This window comes from Oncorhynchus masou, unplaced genomic scaffold (genome assembly GCF_036934945.1).
Source record: "Oncorhynchus masou masou isolate Uvic2021 unplaced genomic scaffold, UVic_Omas_1.1 unplaced_scaffold_558, whole genome shotgun sequence".
NCBI classification, from domain to species: Eukaryota; Metazoa; Chordata; class Actinopteri; order Salmoniformes; family Salmonidae; genus Oncorhynchus; species Oncorhynchus masou.
Genome location: NW_027011997.1, coordinates 129,517 through 145,000, shown reverse-complemented (window position 1 = coordinate 145,000; position 15,484 = coordinate 129,517). Strand labels below are relative to the sequence as shown.

The following is a 15,484-nucleotide window of genomic DNA, read 5'->3' as shown; positions in this document are numbered from 1 at the left end:
GACAACAACAAGACCAGAACTCTCTCTCTAGGACATCCAATCACATGACTAAAAGACCAATAGACATCCAATCACATGACCAAAAGAACAATAGACATCCAATCACATGACCAAAAGAACAATAGACATCCAATCACATGACTAAAAGAACAATAGACATCCAATGACATGACTAAAAGAACAATAGACATCCAATGACATGACTAAAAGAACAATGGACATCCAATCACATGACTAAAAGAACAATAGACATCCAAACACATGACCAAAAGAACAATAGACATCCAATCACATGACCAAAAGAACAATAGACGTCCAATCACCTGACTAAAAGAACAATAGACATCCAATCACATGACTAAAAGAACAATAGACATCCAATCACATGACCAAAAGAACAATAGACATCCAATGACATGACTAAAAGAACAATGGACATCCAACCACATGACTAAAAGAACACTAGACATCCAATCACATGACCAAAAGAACAATAGACATCCAATCACATGACCAAAAGAACAATAGACGTCCAATGACATGACTAAAAGAACAATAGACATCCAATGACATGACTAAAAGAACAATGGACATCCAATCACATGACTAAAAGAACAATAGACATCCAAACACATGACCAAAAGAACAATAGACATCCAATCACATGACCAAAAGAACAATAGACGTCCAATCACCTGACTAAAAGAACAATAGACATCCAATCACATGACTAAAAGAACAATAGACATCCAATCACATGACCAAAAGAACAATAGACATCCAATGACATGACTAAAAGAACAATGGACATCCAACCACATGACTAAAAGAACACTAGACATCCAATCACATGACCAAAAGAACAATAGACATCCAATCACATGACCAAAAGAACAATAGACGTCCAATCACCTGACTAAAAGAACAATAGACATCCAATCACATGACTAAAAGAACAATAGACATCCAATCACATGACCAAAAGAACAATAGACATCCAATGACATGACTAGAAGAACAATGGACATCCAACCACATGACTAAAAGAACACTAGACATCCAATCACATGACTAAAAGAACACTAGACATCCAATCACATGATTAAAAGAACAATACATCCGACAAGCCCTGATTCTAAATAGCTCTTCCTCCTTTTATCCCTCTGTCTCTCAGTCCTCCCTCTGTCTCTCAGTCCTCCCTCTGTCTCTCAGTCCTCCCTCTGTCTCTCAGTCCTCCCTCTGTCTCTCAGTCCTCCCTCTGTCTCTCAGTCCTCCCTCTGTCTCTCAGTCCTCCCTCTGTCTCTCAGTCCTCCCTCTGTCTCTCAGTCCTCCCTCTGTCTCTCAGTCCTCCCTCTGTCTCTCAGTCCTCCCTCTGTCTCTCAGTCCTCCCTCTGTCTCTCAGTCCTCCCTCTGTCTCTCAGTCCTCCCTCTGTCTCTCTGTCCTCCCTCTGTCTCTCTGTCCTCCCTCTGTCTCTCTGTCCTCCCTCTGTCTCTCTGTCCTCCCTCTGTCTCTCTGTCCTCCCTCTGTCTCTCTGTCCTCCCTCTGTCTCTCAGTCCCCCCTCTGTCTCTCAGTCCTCCCTCTGTCTCTCAGTCCTCCCTCTGTCTCTCAGTCCTCCCTCTGTCTCTCAGTCCTCCCTCTGTCTCTCAGTCCTCCCTCTGTCTCTCAGTCCTCCCTCTGTCTCTCTGTCCTCCCTCTGTCTCTCTGTCCTCCCTCTGTCTCTCTGTCCTCCCTCTGTCTCTCTGTCCTCCCTCTGTCTCTCTGTCCTCCCTCTGTCTCTCTGTCCTCCCTCTGTCTCTCAGTCCCCCTCTGTCTCTCAGTCCTCCCTCTGTCTCTCTGTCCTCCCTCTGTCTCTCTGTCCTCCCTCTGTCTCTCTGTCCTCCCTCTGTCTCTCTGTCCTCCCTCTGTCTCTCTGTCCTCCCTCTGTCTCTCTGTCCTCCCTCTGTCTCTCTGTCCTCCCTCTGTCTCTCTGTCCTCCCTCTGTCTCTCTGTCCTCCCTCTGTCTCTCTGTCCTCCCTCTGTCTCTCTGTCCTCCCTCTGTCTCTCAGTCCTCCCTCTGTCTCTCTGTCCTCCCTCTGTCTCTCTGTCCTCCCTCTGTCTCTCTGTCCTCCCTCTGTCTCTCTGTCCTCCCTCTGTCTCTCTGTCCTCCCTCTGTCTCTCTGTCCTCCCTCTGTCTCTCTGTCCTCCCTCTGTCTCTCTGTCCTCCCTCTGTCTCTCCCTAAATGAACAGATTGGTCATAAGGACTGTTTTGTCTCTCTGTCCTCCCTCTCTCTCCCTAAATGAACAGATTGGTTATAAGGACTGTTTTGTCTCGCTGTCTCTCTGTCCTCCCTCTCTCTCCCTAAATGAACAGATTGGTCATAAGGACTGTTTTGTCTCTCTGTATCTCTGTCCTCCCTCTCTCTCCCTAAATGAACAGATTGGTCATAAGGACTGTTTTGTCTCTCTGTATCTCTGTCCTCCCTCTCTCTCCCGAAATGAACAGATTGGTTATAAGGACTGTTTTGTCTCTCTGTCCTCCCTCTCTCTCCCTAAATGAACATATTGGTTATAAGGACTGTTTTGTCTCTGTCTCTGTCCTCCCTCTCTCTCCCTAAATGAACAGATTGGTTATAAGGACTGTTTTGTCTCTCTGTCTCTCTGTCCTCCCTCTCTCTCCCTAAATGAACATATTGGTTATAAGGACTGTTTTGTCTCTCTGTCTCTCCGTCCTCTCTCTCTCTCCCTAAATGAACATATTGGTTATAAGGACTGTTTTGTCTCTCTGTCTCTCCGTCCTCTCTCTCTCTCCCTAAATGAACAGATTGGTTATAAGGACTGTTTTTTTTTCCTAGAATGTGTGTCTGTGTAAGTGTGTGACTGTGTGTATGTGTGTGTGACTGTGTGTATGTGTGTGTGACCCAGAAAGAGGGTTTATGGACAGAGGGCAATGGGTTGCTCTCTCTCTCTCTGTGTGTGTGTGTGTGTGTGTGTGTGTGTGTGTGTGTGTGTGTGTGTGTGTCAGACGGTGAGTGTTGTGACCTGTCCCACTTCCTCTCCTTCCTCCAGATGGAGCCATGGTCACGGTGAGCCACGCTCCTACATTATTCACTAACACACACACACACACACACACACACACACACACACACACACACACACACACACACACACACACACCTTACCGTCACCATCAAAAACAAAAGGCCAAATCAGCCCCACTCCTAACTTCTCTACTGGTCATCTATAATGGAGTGTAGCGATACACTACTGTGATTAGAAAGTAGTGAAGCAGCATCAGTGAGGACCAATCACACTGGAGTTCAGGCCTCCACCAAGCTTTCACAGTTTGCACTCTTGGGACGATTTCATTGCACCCGGCAAACTCAATAAACTCATTCGGGCTCTCTCTCTCTCTCATGCACACACACACACACACACAAGTTTAGCGGTGTAGTGGAGCAGCAGCTGGCTCGGAGGCGCAGCCTGTGAACTGATTGAGAGGAAGCCACGCGTTCACAGTTTCACAGCTTCCCAGCCATACAGCCTACGAGCCCTCGCCATCTGGGGCCAAGCTGGGGCCGAGCGGAGCCGAGGACGAGCGGACATGTTTTTATCTATGCAGTTTAGAGTGAGAGAGCTCACACTACATATTCAATATCATTAACAGAGTCTGAGGTTTCACTAATCTCCTGTTGAAATATAACCACATTGGAGGTTGTAAAACATCCACTGTTTCCAATCCACTGTCGATGTGGTAGGTCAATAGGTTACAGATATGGTAGGTCAATACTGTAGGTTACAGATATGGTAGGTCAATACTGTAGGTTACAGATATGGTAGGTCAATACTGTACGTTTCAGATATGGTAGGTCAATACTGTACGTTACAGATATGGTAGGTCAATAGGTTACAGATGTGGTAGGTCAATAATGTAGGTTACAGATATGTTAGGTCAATAGGTTACAGATGTGGTAGGTCAATACTGTAGGTTACAGATATGGTAGGTCACAGATATGGTGGGTCAATACCGTAAGTTACAGATATGGTAGGTCAATAGGTTACAGATATGGTAGGTCAATACTGTAGGTTACAGATATGTTAGGTCAATACTGTAGGTTACAGGTATGGTAGGTCAATAGGTTACAGATATGGTAGGTCAATACTGTAGATTACAGATATGGTAGGTCAATACTGTAGGTTACAGATATAGTAGGTCAATAATGTAGGTTACAGATATGGTAGGTCAAAAGGTTACAGATATGGTAGGTCAATACTGTAGGTTACAGATATGGTAGGTCAATACTGTAGGTTACAGATATAGTAGGTCAATACTGTAGGTTACAGATATAGTAGGTCAATACCGTAAGTTACAGATATGGTAGGTCAATAGGTTACAGATGTGGTAGGTCAATACTGTAGGTTACAGATGTGGTAGGTCAATACTGTAGGTTACAGATATGGTAGGTCACAGATATGGTGGGTCAATACCGTAAGTTACAGATATGGTAGGTCAATAGGTTACAGATGTGGTAGGTCAATACTGTAGGTTACAGATATGGTAGGTCACAGATATGGTAGGTCAATACCGTAAGTTACAGATATGGTAGGTCAATAGGTTACAGATATGGTAGGTCAATACTGTAGGTTACAGGTATGGTAGGTCAATAGGTTACAGATATGGTAGGTCAATACTGTAGATTACAGATATGGTAGGTCAATACTGTAGGTTACAGATATAGTAGGTCAATAATGTAGGTTACAGATATGGTAGGTCAAAAGGTTACAGATATGGTAGGTCAATACTGTAGGTTACAGATATGGTAGGTCAATACTGTAGGTTACAAATATGGTAGGCCAATACTGTAGGTAACAGATATGGTAGGCCAATACTGTAGGTTACAGATATGGTAGGCCAATACTGTAGGTTACAGATATGGTAGGTCAATACTGTAGTTTACAGATATGGTAGGTCAATACTGTAGTTTACAGATATGGTAGGTCAATACTGTAGGTTAGAGATATAGTAGATCAATACTGTAGGTTACAGATATGGTAGGTCAATACTGTAGGTTACAGATATGGTAGGTCACAGATATGGTGGGTCAGTACTGTAGATTACAGATATGGTAGGTCAATAGGTTACAGATGGGGTAGGTCAATACTGTAGGTTACAGATATGGTAGGTTACAGATATGGTAGATCAATAGGTTACAGATATGGTAGGTCAATACTGTAGGTTGCAGATATGGTAGGTCAATAATGTAGGTTACAGATATGGTAGGTCAATAGGTTACAGATATTGGAGGTCAATAGGTTACAGATATGGTAGGTCAATACTGTAGGTTACAGGTATGGTAGGTCAATAGGTTACAGATATGGTAGGTCAATACTGTATGTTACAGATATGGTAGGTCACAGATATGGTGGGTCAGTACTGTAGATTACAGATATGGTAGGTCAATACTGTAGGTTACAGATATAGTAGGTCAATAATGTAGGTTACAGATATGGTAGGTCAATACTGTAGGTTACAGATATGGTAGGTCAATACTGTAGGTTACAGATATGGTAGGTCAATACTGTAGGTTACAAATATGGTAGGTCAATACTGTAGGTAACAGATATGGTAGGTCAAAAGGTTACAGATATGGTAGGTCAATACTGTAGGTTACAGATATGGTAGGTCAATACTGTAGGTTACAAATATGGTAGGTCAATACTGTAGGTTACAAATATGGTAGGCCAATACTGTAGGTAACAGATATGGTAGGTCACAGATATGGTAGGTCAATACCGTAAGTTACAGATATGGTAGGTCAATAGGTTACAGATATGGTAGGTCAATACTGTAGGTTACAGATATGTTAGGTCAATAGGTTACAGATATGGTAGGTCAATAGGTTACAGATATGGTAGGTCAATACTGTAGGTTACAGGTATGGTAGGTCAATACTGTATGTTACAGATATGGTAGGTCACAGATATGGTGGGTCAGTACTGTAGATTACAGATATGGTAGGTCAATACTGTAGGTTTCAGATATGGTAGGTCAATAATGTAGGTTACAGATATGGTAGGTCAAAAGGTTACAGATATGGTAGGTCAATACTGTAGGTTACAGATATGCTAGGTCAATACTGTAGGTTACAAATATGGTAGGTCAATACTGTAGGTTACAGATATGGTAGGCCAATACTGTAGGTAACAGATATGGTAGGTCACAGATATGGTAGGTCAATACCGTAAGTTACAGATATGGTAGGTCAATAGGTTACAGATATGGTAGGTCAATACTGTAGGTTACAGGTATGGTAGGTCAATAGGTTACAGATATGGTATGTCAATACTGTAGTTTACATATATGGTAGGTCAATACTGTAGATTACAGATATGGTAGGTCAATACTGTAGGTTACAGATATGGTAGGTCACAGATATGGTGGGTCAGTACTGTAGATTACAGATATGGTAGGGCAATACTGTAGGTTACAGATATGGTAGGTCAATACCGTAGGTTACAGATATGGTAGGTCAATAGGTTACAGATATGGTAGGTCAATAGGTTACAGATATGGTAGGTCAACACTGTAGGTTACAGATATGGTATGTCAATACTGTAGGTTACAGATATGGTAGGTCAATACTGTAGGTTACAGATATGGTAGGTTAATACTGTAGGTTACAGATATAGTAGGTCAATACTGTAGGTCACAGATATGGTAGGTCAATACTGTAGGTTGCAGATATGGTAGGTCAATAATGTAGGTTACAGATATGGTAGGTCAATAGGTTACAGATATTGGAGGTCAATAGGTTACAGATATGGTAGGTCAATACTGTAGGTTACAGATATGGTAGGTCACAGATATGATAGGTCAATACTGTAGGTTACAGATATGGTAGGTCACATATATGGTAGGTCAATACCGTAGGTTACAGATATGGTAGGTCAATACTGTAGGTTACAGGTATGGTAGGCCAATACTGTAGGTTACAGATATGGTAGGTCAATAGGTTACAGATATGGTAGGTCAATACTGTAGTTTACAGATATGGTAGGTCAATACTGTAGGTTACAGATATGGTAGGTCAATACTGTAGGTTACAGATATGGTAGGTTAATACTGTAGGTTAGAGATATGGTAGGTCAATAGGTTACAGATATGGTAGGTCAATACTGTAGTTTACAGATATGGTAGGTCAATACTGTAGGTTACAGATATGGTAGGTCAATACTGTAGGTCACAGATATGGTAGGTCAATACTGCAGGTTACAGATATGGTAGGTCAATGCTGTAGGTTACAGATATGGTAGGTCACATATATGGTAGGTCAATACTGTAGGTTGCAGATATGGTAGGTCAATAATGTAGGTTACAGATATGGTAGGTCAATACTGTAGGTTACAGATATGTTAGGTCAATACTGTAGGTTACAGGTATGGTAGGTCAATAGGTTACAGATATGGTAGGTCAATACTGTAGATTACAGATATGGTAGGTCAAAAGGTTACAGATATGGTAGGTCAATACTGTAGGTTACAGATATGGTAGGTCAATACTGTAGGTTACAGATATAGTAGGTCAATACTGTAGGTTACAGATATGGTAGGTCAATACTGTAGGTTACAGATATAGTAGGTCAATAATGTAGGTTACAGATATGGTAGGTCAAAAGGTTACAGATATGGTAGGTCAATACTGTAGGTTACAGATATGGTAGGTCAATACTGTAGGTTACAGATATAGTAGGTCAATACTGTAGGTTACAGGTATGGTAGGTCAATACTGTAGGTTACAGATATAGTAGGTCAATACCGTAAGTTACAGATATGGTAGGTCAATAGGTTACAGATGTGGTAGGTCAATACTGTAGGTTACAGATATGGTAGGTCACAGATATGGTAGGTCAATACCGTAAGTTACAGATATGGTAGGTCAATAGGTTACAGATATGGTAGGTCAATACTGTAGGTTACAGGTATGGTAGGTCAATAGGTTACAGATATGGTAGGTCAATACTGTAGATTACAGATATGGTAGGTCAATACTGTAGGTTACAGATATAGTAGGTCAATAATGTAGGTTACAGATATGGTAGGTCAAAAGGTTACAGATATGGTAGGTCAATACTGTAGGTTACAGATATGGTAGGTCAATACTGTAGGTTACAAATATGGTAGGCCAATACTGTAGGTAACAGATATGGTAGGCCAATACTGTAGGTTACAGATATGGTAGGCCAATACTGTAGGTTACAGATATGGTAGGTCAATACTGTAGTTTACAGATATGGTAGGTCAATACTGTAGTTTACAGATATGGTAGGTCAATACTGTAGGTTAGAGATATAGTAGATCAATACTGTAGGTTACAGATATGGTAGGTCAATACTGTAGGTTACAGATATGGTAGGTCACAGATATGGTGGGTCAGTACTGTAGATTACAGATATGGTAGGTCAATAGGTTACAGATGGGGTAGGTCAATACTGTAGGTTACAGATATGGTAGGTTACAGATATGGTAGATCAATAGGTTACAGATATGGTAGGTCAATACTGTAGGTTGCAGATATGGTAGGTCAATAATGTAGGTTACAGATATGGTAGGTCAATAGGTTACAGATATTGGAGGTCAATAGGTTACAGATATGGTAGGTCAATACTGTAGGTTACAGGTATGGTAGGTCAATAGGTTACAGATATGGTAGGTCAATACTGTATGTTACAGATATGGTAGGTCACAGATATGGTGGGTCAGTACTGTAGATTACAGATATGGTAGGTCAATACTGTAGGTTACAGATATAGTAGGTCAATAATGTAGGTTACAGATATGGTAGGTCAATACTGTAGGTTACAGATATGGTAGGTCAATACTGTAGGTTACAGATATGGTAGGTCAATACTGTAGGTTACAAATATGGTAGGCCAATACTGTAGGTAACAGATATGGTAGGTCAAAAGGTTACAGATATGGTAGGTCAATACTGTAGGTTACAGATATGGTAGGTCAATACTGTAGGTTACAAATATGGTAGGTCAATACTGTAGGTTACAAATATGGTAGGCCAATACTGTAGGTAACAGATATGGTAGGTCACAGATATGGTAGGTCAATACCGTAAGTTACAGATATGGTAGGTCAATAGGTTACAGATATGGTAGGTCAATACTGTAGGTTACAGATATGTTAGGTCAATAGGTTACAGATATGGTAGGTCAATAGGTTACAGATATGGTAGGTCAATACTGTAGGTTACAGGTATGGTAGGTCAATACTGTATGTTACAGATATGGTAGGTCACAGATATGGTGGGTCAGTACTGTAGATTACAGATATGGTAGGTCAATACTGTAGGTTTCAGATATGGTAGGTCAATAATGTAGGTTACAGATATGGTAGGTCAAAAGGTTACAGATATGGTAGGTCAATACTGTAGGTTACAGATATGCTAGGTCAATACTGTAGGTTACAAATATGGTAGGTCAATACTGTAGGTTACAGATATGGTAGGCCAATACTGTAGGTAACAGATATGGTAGGTCACAGATATGGTAGGTCAATACCGTAAGTTACAGATATGGTAGGTCAATAGGTTACAGATATGGTAGGTCAATACTGTAGGTTACAGGTATGGTAGGTCAATAGGTTACAGATATGGTATGTCAATACTGTAGTTTACATATATGGTAGGTCAATACTGTAGATTACAGATATGGTAGGTCAATACTGTAGGTTACAGATATGGTAGGTCACAGATATGGTGGGTCAGTACTGTAGATTACAGATATGGTAGGGCAATACTGTAGGTTACAGATATGGTAGGTCAATACCGTAGGTTACAGATATGGTAGGTCAATAGGTTACAGATATGGTAGGTCAATAGGTTACAGATATGGTAGGTCAACACTGTAGGTTACAGATATGGTAGGTCAATACTGTAGGTTACAGATATGGTAGGTCAATACTGTAGGTTACAGATATGGTAGGTTAATACTGTAGGTTACAGATATAGTAGGTCAATACTGTAGGTCACAGATATGGTAGGTCAATACTGTAGGTTGCAGATATGGTAGGTCAATAATGTAGGTTACAGATATGGTAGGTCAATAGGTTACAGATATTGGAGGTCAATAGGTTACAGATATGGTAGGTCAATACTGTAGGTTACAGATATGGTAGGTCACAGATATGATAGGTCAATACTGTAGGTTACAGATATGGTAGGTCACATATATGGTAGGTCAATACCGTAGGTTACAGATATGGTAGGTCAATACTGTAGGTTACAGGTATGGTAGGCCAATACTGTAGGTTACAGATATGGTAGGTCAATAGGTTACAGATATGGTAGGTCAATACTGTAGTTTACAGATATGGTAGGTCAATACTGTAGGTTACAGATATGGTAGGTCAATACTGTAGGTTACAGATATGGTAGGTTAATACTGTAGGTTAGAGATATGGTAGGTCAATAGGTTACAGATATGGTAGGTCAATACTGTAGTTTACAGATATGGTAGGTCAATACTGTAGGTTACAGATATGGTAGGTCAATACTGTAGGTCACAGATATGGTAGGTCAATACTGCAGGTTACAGATATGGTAGGTCAATGCTGTAGGTTACAGATATGGTAGGTCACATATATGGTAGGTCAATACTGTAGGTTGCAGATATGGTAGGTCAATAATGTAGGTTACAGATATGGTAGGTCAATAGGTTACAGATATGGTAGGTCAATAGGTTACAGATATGGTAGGTCAATACTGTAGGTTACAGATATGGTAGGTCAATAATGTAGGTTACAGATATGGTAGGTCAATACCGTACGTTACAGATATGGTAGGTCAATACCGTAGGTTACAGATATGGTAGGTCAATAGGTTACAGATATGGTAGGTCAATACTGTAGGTTACAGATATGGTAGGTCACAGATATGGTAGGTCAATACCGTAGGTTACAGATATGGTAGGTCAATACCGTAGGTTACAGATATGGTAGGACAATACTGTAGGTTACAGATATGGTAGGCCAATACTGTAGGTTACAGATATGGTAGGTCAATAGGTTACAGATATGGTAGGTCAATACTGTAGTTTACAGATATGGTAGATCAATACTGTAGGTTAGAGATATAGTAGGTCAATACTGTAGGTCACAGATATGGTAGGTCAATACTGCAGGTTACAGATATGGTAGGTCAATACTGTAGGTTACAGATATGGTAGGTAACAGATATGGTAGGTCAATACTGTAGGTTGCAGATATGGTAGGACAATAATGTAGGTTACAGATATGGTAGGTCAATAGGTTACAGATATTGGAGGTCAATAGGTTACAGATATGGTAGGTCAATAATGTAGGTTACAGATATGGTAGGTCAATACCGTAGGTTACAGATATGGTAGGTCAATAGGTTACAGATATGGTAGGTCAATACTGTAGGTCACAGATATGGTAGGTCAATACTGTAGGTCACAGATATGGTAGGTCAATACTGTAGGTCACAGATATGGTAGGTCAATACTGCAGGTTACAGATATGGTAGGTCAATCCTGTAGGTTACAGATATGGTAGGTCACAGATATGGTAGGTCAACACTGTAGGTTGCAGATATGGTAGGTCAATAATGTAGGTTACAGATATGGTAGGTCAATACCGTACGTTACAGATATGGTAGGTCAATACCGTACGTTACAGATATGGTAGGTCAATACCGTAGGTTACAGATATGGTAGGTCAATAGGTTACAGATATGGTAGGTCAATACTGTAGGTTACAGATATGGTAGGTCAATACTGTAGGTTACAGATATGGTAGGTCAATACTGTAGGTTACAGATATGGTAGGTCAATACCGTAGGTTACAGATATGGTAGGTCAATAGGTTACAGATATGGTAGGTCAATACTGTAGGTTACAGATATGGTCGGTCAATACTGTAGGTTACAGATATGTTAGGTCAATACTGTAGGTCACAGATATAGTAGGTCAATAGGTTACAGATATGGTAGGTTAATACTGTAGGTTACAGATATGGTAGGTCAATACCGTAGGTTACAGATATGGTAGGTCAATAGGTTACAGATATGGTATGTCAATACTGTAGGTTACAGATATGGTAGGTCAATACCGTAGGTTACAGATATGGTAGGTCAATAGGTTACAGATATGGTAGGTTAATACTGTAGGTTACAGATATGTTAGGTCAATACTGTAGGTTACAGATATGGTAGGTCAATACTGTAGGTTACAGATGTGAGAGAGAAAGTGACTGATGATCCTCCAGGAAACTTTGTTGTTGTTTTAACAGCCAACTGGAGAGACAGAGAGATGGAGAACGATTGAGGGGGTGAGAGAGAGGGAGGAGGGAGATGGAGAAAGATTGAGGGGGTGAGAGAGAGGGAGGAGAGAAAGGGAGGAGAGAGAGACAGAAAGAAACAGGATGAAGGAGAGAGAACGAGAGAGAGAGAACGAGAGGGAGAGAGAGAGAACGAGAGGGAGAGAGAGAGAACGAGAGGGAGAGAGAGAGAACGAGAGGGAGAGAGAACGAGAGAGATAGAGAGAACGAGAGAGAGAGAGAACGAGAGAGAACGAGAGAGAGAGAGAGAGAGATGGAGAGAACGAGAGAGAGAGAACGAGAGAGAGAACGAGAGAACGAGAGAGAGAGAAAAGGAGAACGGGAGAGAGAGAAAAGGAGAATGAGAGAGAGAGAGAGAGAGAGAAAGAGAACAGGAGAGAGAGGGAGAACGGGAGAGAGGGAGAACGAGAGAGAGGGAGAACGGGAGAGAGGGAGAACGGGAGAGAGGGAGAACGGGAGAGAGGGAGAACGAGAGAGAGAACAGGAGAGAGAGAGAGAGAACGAGAGAGAGAGAACGAGAGAGAAAGGGAGAACGGGAGAGAGAGAGAGAACGAGAGAACAAGAGAGAAAGGGAGAACGGGAGAGAGAGAGAGAGAGAGAACGAGAGAGAGAACAGGAGAGAGAGAGAGAGAGAGAACGAGAGAGAGAGAACGGGAGAGAGAGAGAGAGAGAACGAGAGAACGAGAGAGAAAGGGAGAACGGGAGAGAGAGAGAGAGAGAGAGAACGAGAGAGAGAGAACGAGAGAGAGAGGATGAACGGGAGAGAGGGAGAACGAGAGAGAGAGAACGAGAGAGAAAGAGGGAGAATGAGAGACAGAGAGAGAGACACCGGCTCAGTGAGCACAGCCTTGCCATTGAGAAGGGTAGACACAGGAAAACCTGGCTCCCTGTAGAGGAAAGGCTCTGCAACCACAGCACAACAACAGAACCTGAGACGGAGCTGCATTTCCTGACAAAATGTCAACAATATAAAACAATTAGAGAGTGTCATTTCCCCAATTTTGAAACCCTTATTGAAGGTTTCAAAGACCTCTCTGATGAGAGTAGGCTACCCGTCCTGTTGGGGGAGGACGCAGAGAGCTGTGGGTTGACAGCGCACTACATTGCTGCCTGCCATAGGTTGAGGGACAGTGTCTAACAGACCAATCAACCTGCACATGTACTCTACTGTATACTTATTGTTATTGTTGAATGTATGGTTATTTTAACCCTTGGTTACTGTTGTTACTGTTCTCCCGTTGACCATTTTGATTCTTATTCTTATCTTACAATATGAAAATAAAATAAGCTTTGGCAGTATTTACATTGTTATGTCATGCCAATAAAGTGAATTGGAATTATATTAAGAGAGAGAGAGAGAGAGAGAGAGAGAGAGAGAGAGAGAGAGAGAGAGAGAGAGAGAGCGAGGGCGAGAGAACGAGAGAGAGAGAACGTGTGAGAGAGAGAGAGAGAGAGAGAGAGAAAGTGAAGAGAATTGAGATTGAGAAGAATGCAGAGTGAGCTGAAAAAGGTGAGAGGTTGAGAGAGCAAGAGAAAATATGTGAGGGGGAGGGGAGCAACACATCACCCTCCAAGATTGAATTTTCATGTTGGGAAAGCGAGTCAAGCCCTCTGGAGTGGCAAAATGAAAACAAGGATACAAGGGGATGGAGAGAAAGAGACAGGGAGACAGGAAGAGAGAGAGACAGGGAATAGACAGGGAGAGGAGGGAGAGAGAGGGAGGGAGAAGGAGACAGGGAGAGGAGGGAGAGAAGGAGAGAGGAGAGAGAGCGATAGAGGGGATACAGTCAGAGAAGAGAGAGAAGGAGAGAGAAGGAGAGAGAGACGGAGGGGATACAGAGAGAGGAGGAGAGAGAAGGAGAGAGAAGGAGAGAGAAGGAGAGAGAGACAGAGGCGATACAGTGAGAGGAGGAGAGAGAAGGAGAGAGAGGAGAGAGGAGAGAGAGGAGAGAGAAGGAGAGAGAGACGGAGGGGATAGAGTGAGAGGGGGAGAGAGAAGGAGAGAAAGACAGGGGATACAGTGAGAGGAGGAGAGAGAAGGAGAGAGAGGAGAGAGAAGGAGAGAGAGACAGAGGGGATACAGTGAGAGGAGGAGAGAGAAGGAGAGAGAGGAGAGAGAGGAGAGAGAAGGAGAGAGAGACAGAGGGGATACAGTGAGGGCTGTGGGTTTCTAAGTCAATGAATAATATCAGGAAGTATAATATACAGCTATGGATAAGCATGGGTCTGCATCAGAAGATACTGCAGAATAACATTAGGGAAGTATGGGCCTGCATCAGAAGATACTGCAGAATAACATTAGGGAAGCATGGGCCTGCATCAGAAGATACTACAGAATAACATTAGGGAAGCATGGGTCTGCACCCATATTTACCTCAACTCACTGACCCATCCAAAAAACAGACTGACACACACACGCACACACACACACACACACACACACAGTCTATGATCTGTAACAGTGTGAAGCCCAGTTCTACCAGTATACAGAGAGACTCACCACGTCTATGATCTGTAACAGTGTGAAGCCCAGTTCTACCAGTATACAGAGAGACTCACCACGTCTATGATCTGTAACAGTGTGAAGCCCAGTTCTACCAGTATACAGAGAGAGACTCACCACGTCTATGATCTGTAACAGTGTGAAGCCCAGTTCTACCAGTATACAGAGAGACTCACCACATCTATGATCTGTAACAGTGTGAAGCCCAGTTCTACCAGTATACAGAGAGACTCACCACGTCTATGATCTGTCACTGTGTGAAGCCCAGTTCTACCAGTATACAGAGACTCACCACGTCTATGATCTGTAACAGTGTGAAGCCCAGTTCCACCAGTATACAGAGAGACTGACCACGTCTATGATCTGTAACAGTGTGAAGCCCAGTTCTACCAGTATACAGAGATAGACTCACCACGTCTATGATCTGTAACAGTGTGAAGCCCAGTTCTACCAGTATACAGAGAGACTCACCACGTCTATGATCTGTAACAGTGTGAATCCCAGTTCTACCAGTATACAGAGACTCACCACGTCTATGATCTGTAACAGTGTGAAGCCCAGTTCTACCAGTATACAGAGATAGACTCACCACGTCTATGATCTGTAACAGTGTGAAGCCCAGTTCTACCAGTA

At 42.2% G+C, this 15,484-nt stretch overlaps 1 protein-coding gene across 4 annotated transcripts in view; it reads right to left on the bottom strand.

Moving 5' to 3' along the window:
- LOC135536110 (neuronal acetylcholine receptor subunit alpha-7-like) overlaps positions 1-15,484 on the bottom strand; it is an 80,741-nt gene that overhangs the window by 37,780 nt on the left and 27,477 nt on the right. The window contains exon 1 of one of the 4 annotated variants that reach the window (XM_064962502.1): positions 15,144-15,181. The exons of 2 other annotated variants lie outside the window; for them this stretch is intronic. The gene's annotated coding sequence lies outside the window, so the exon portion shown is untranslated. Of the gene's footprint in view, positions 1-14,848; positions 14,879-15,143; positions 15,182-15,484 lie in introns of those variants that run through there. One more of the 4 variants, XM_064962501.1, reaches the window with a different exon arrangement.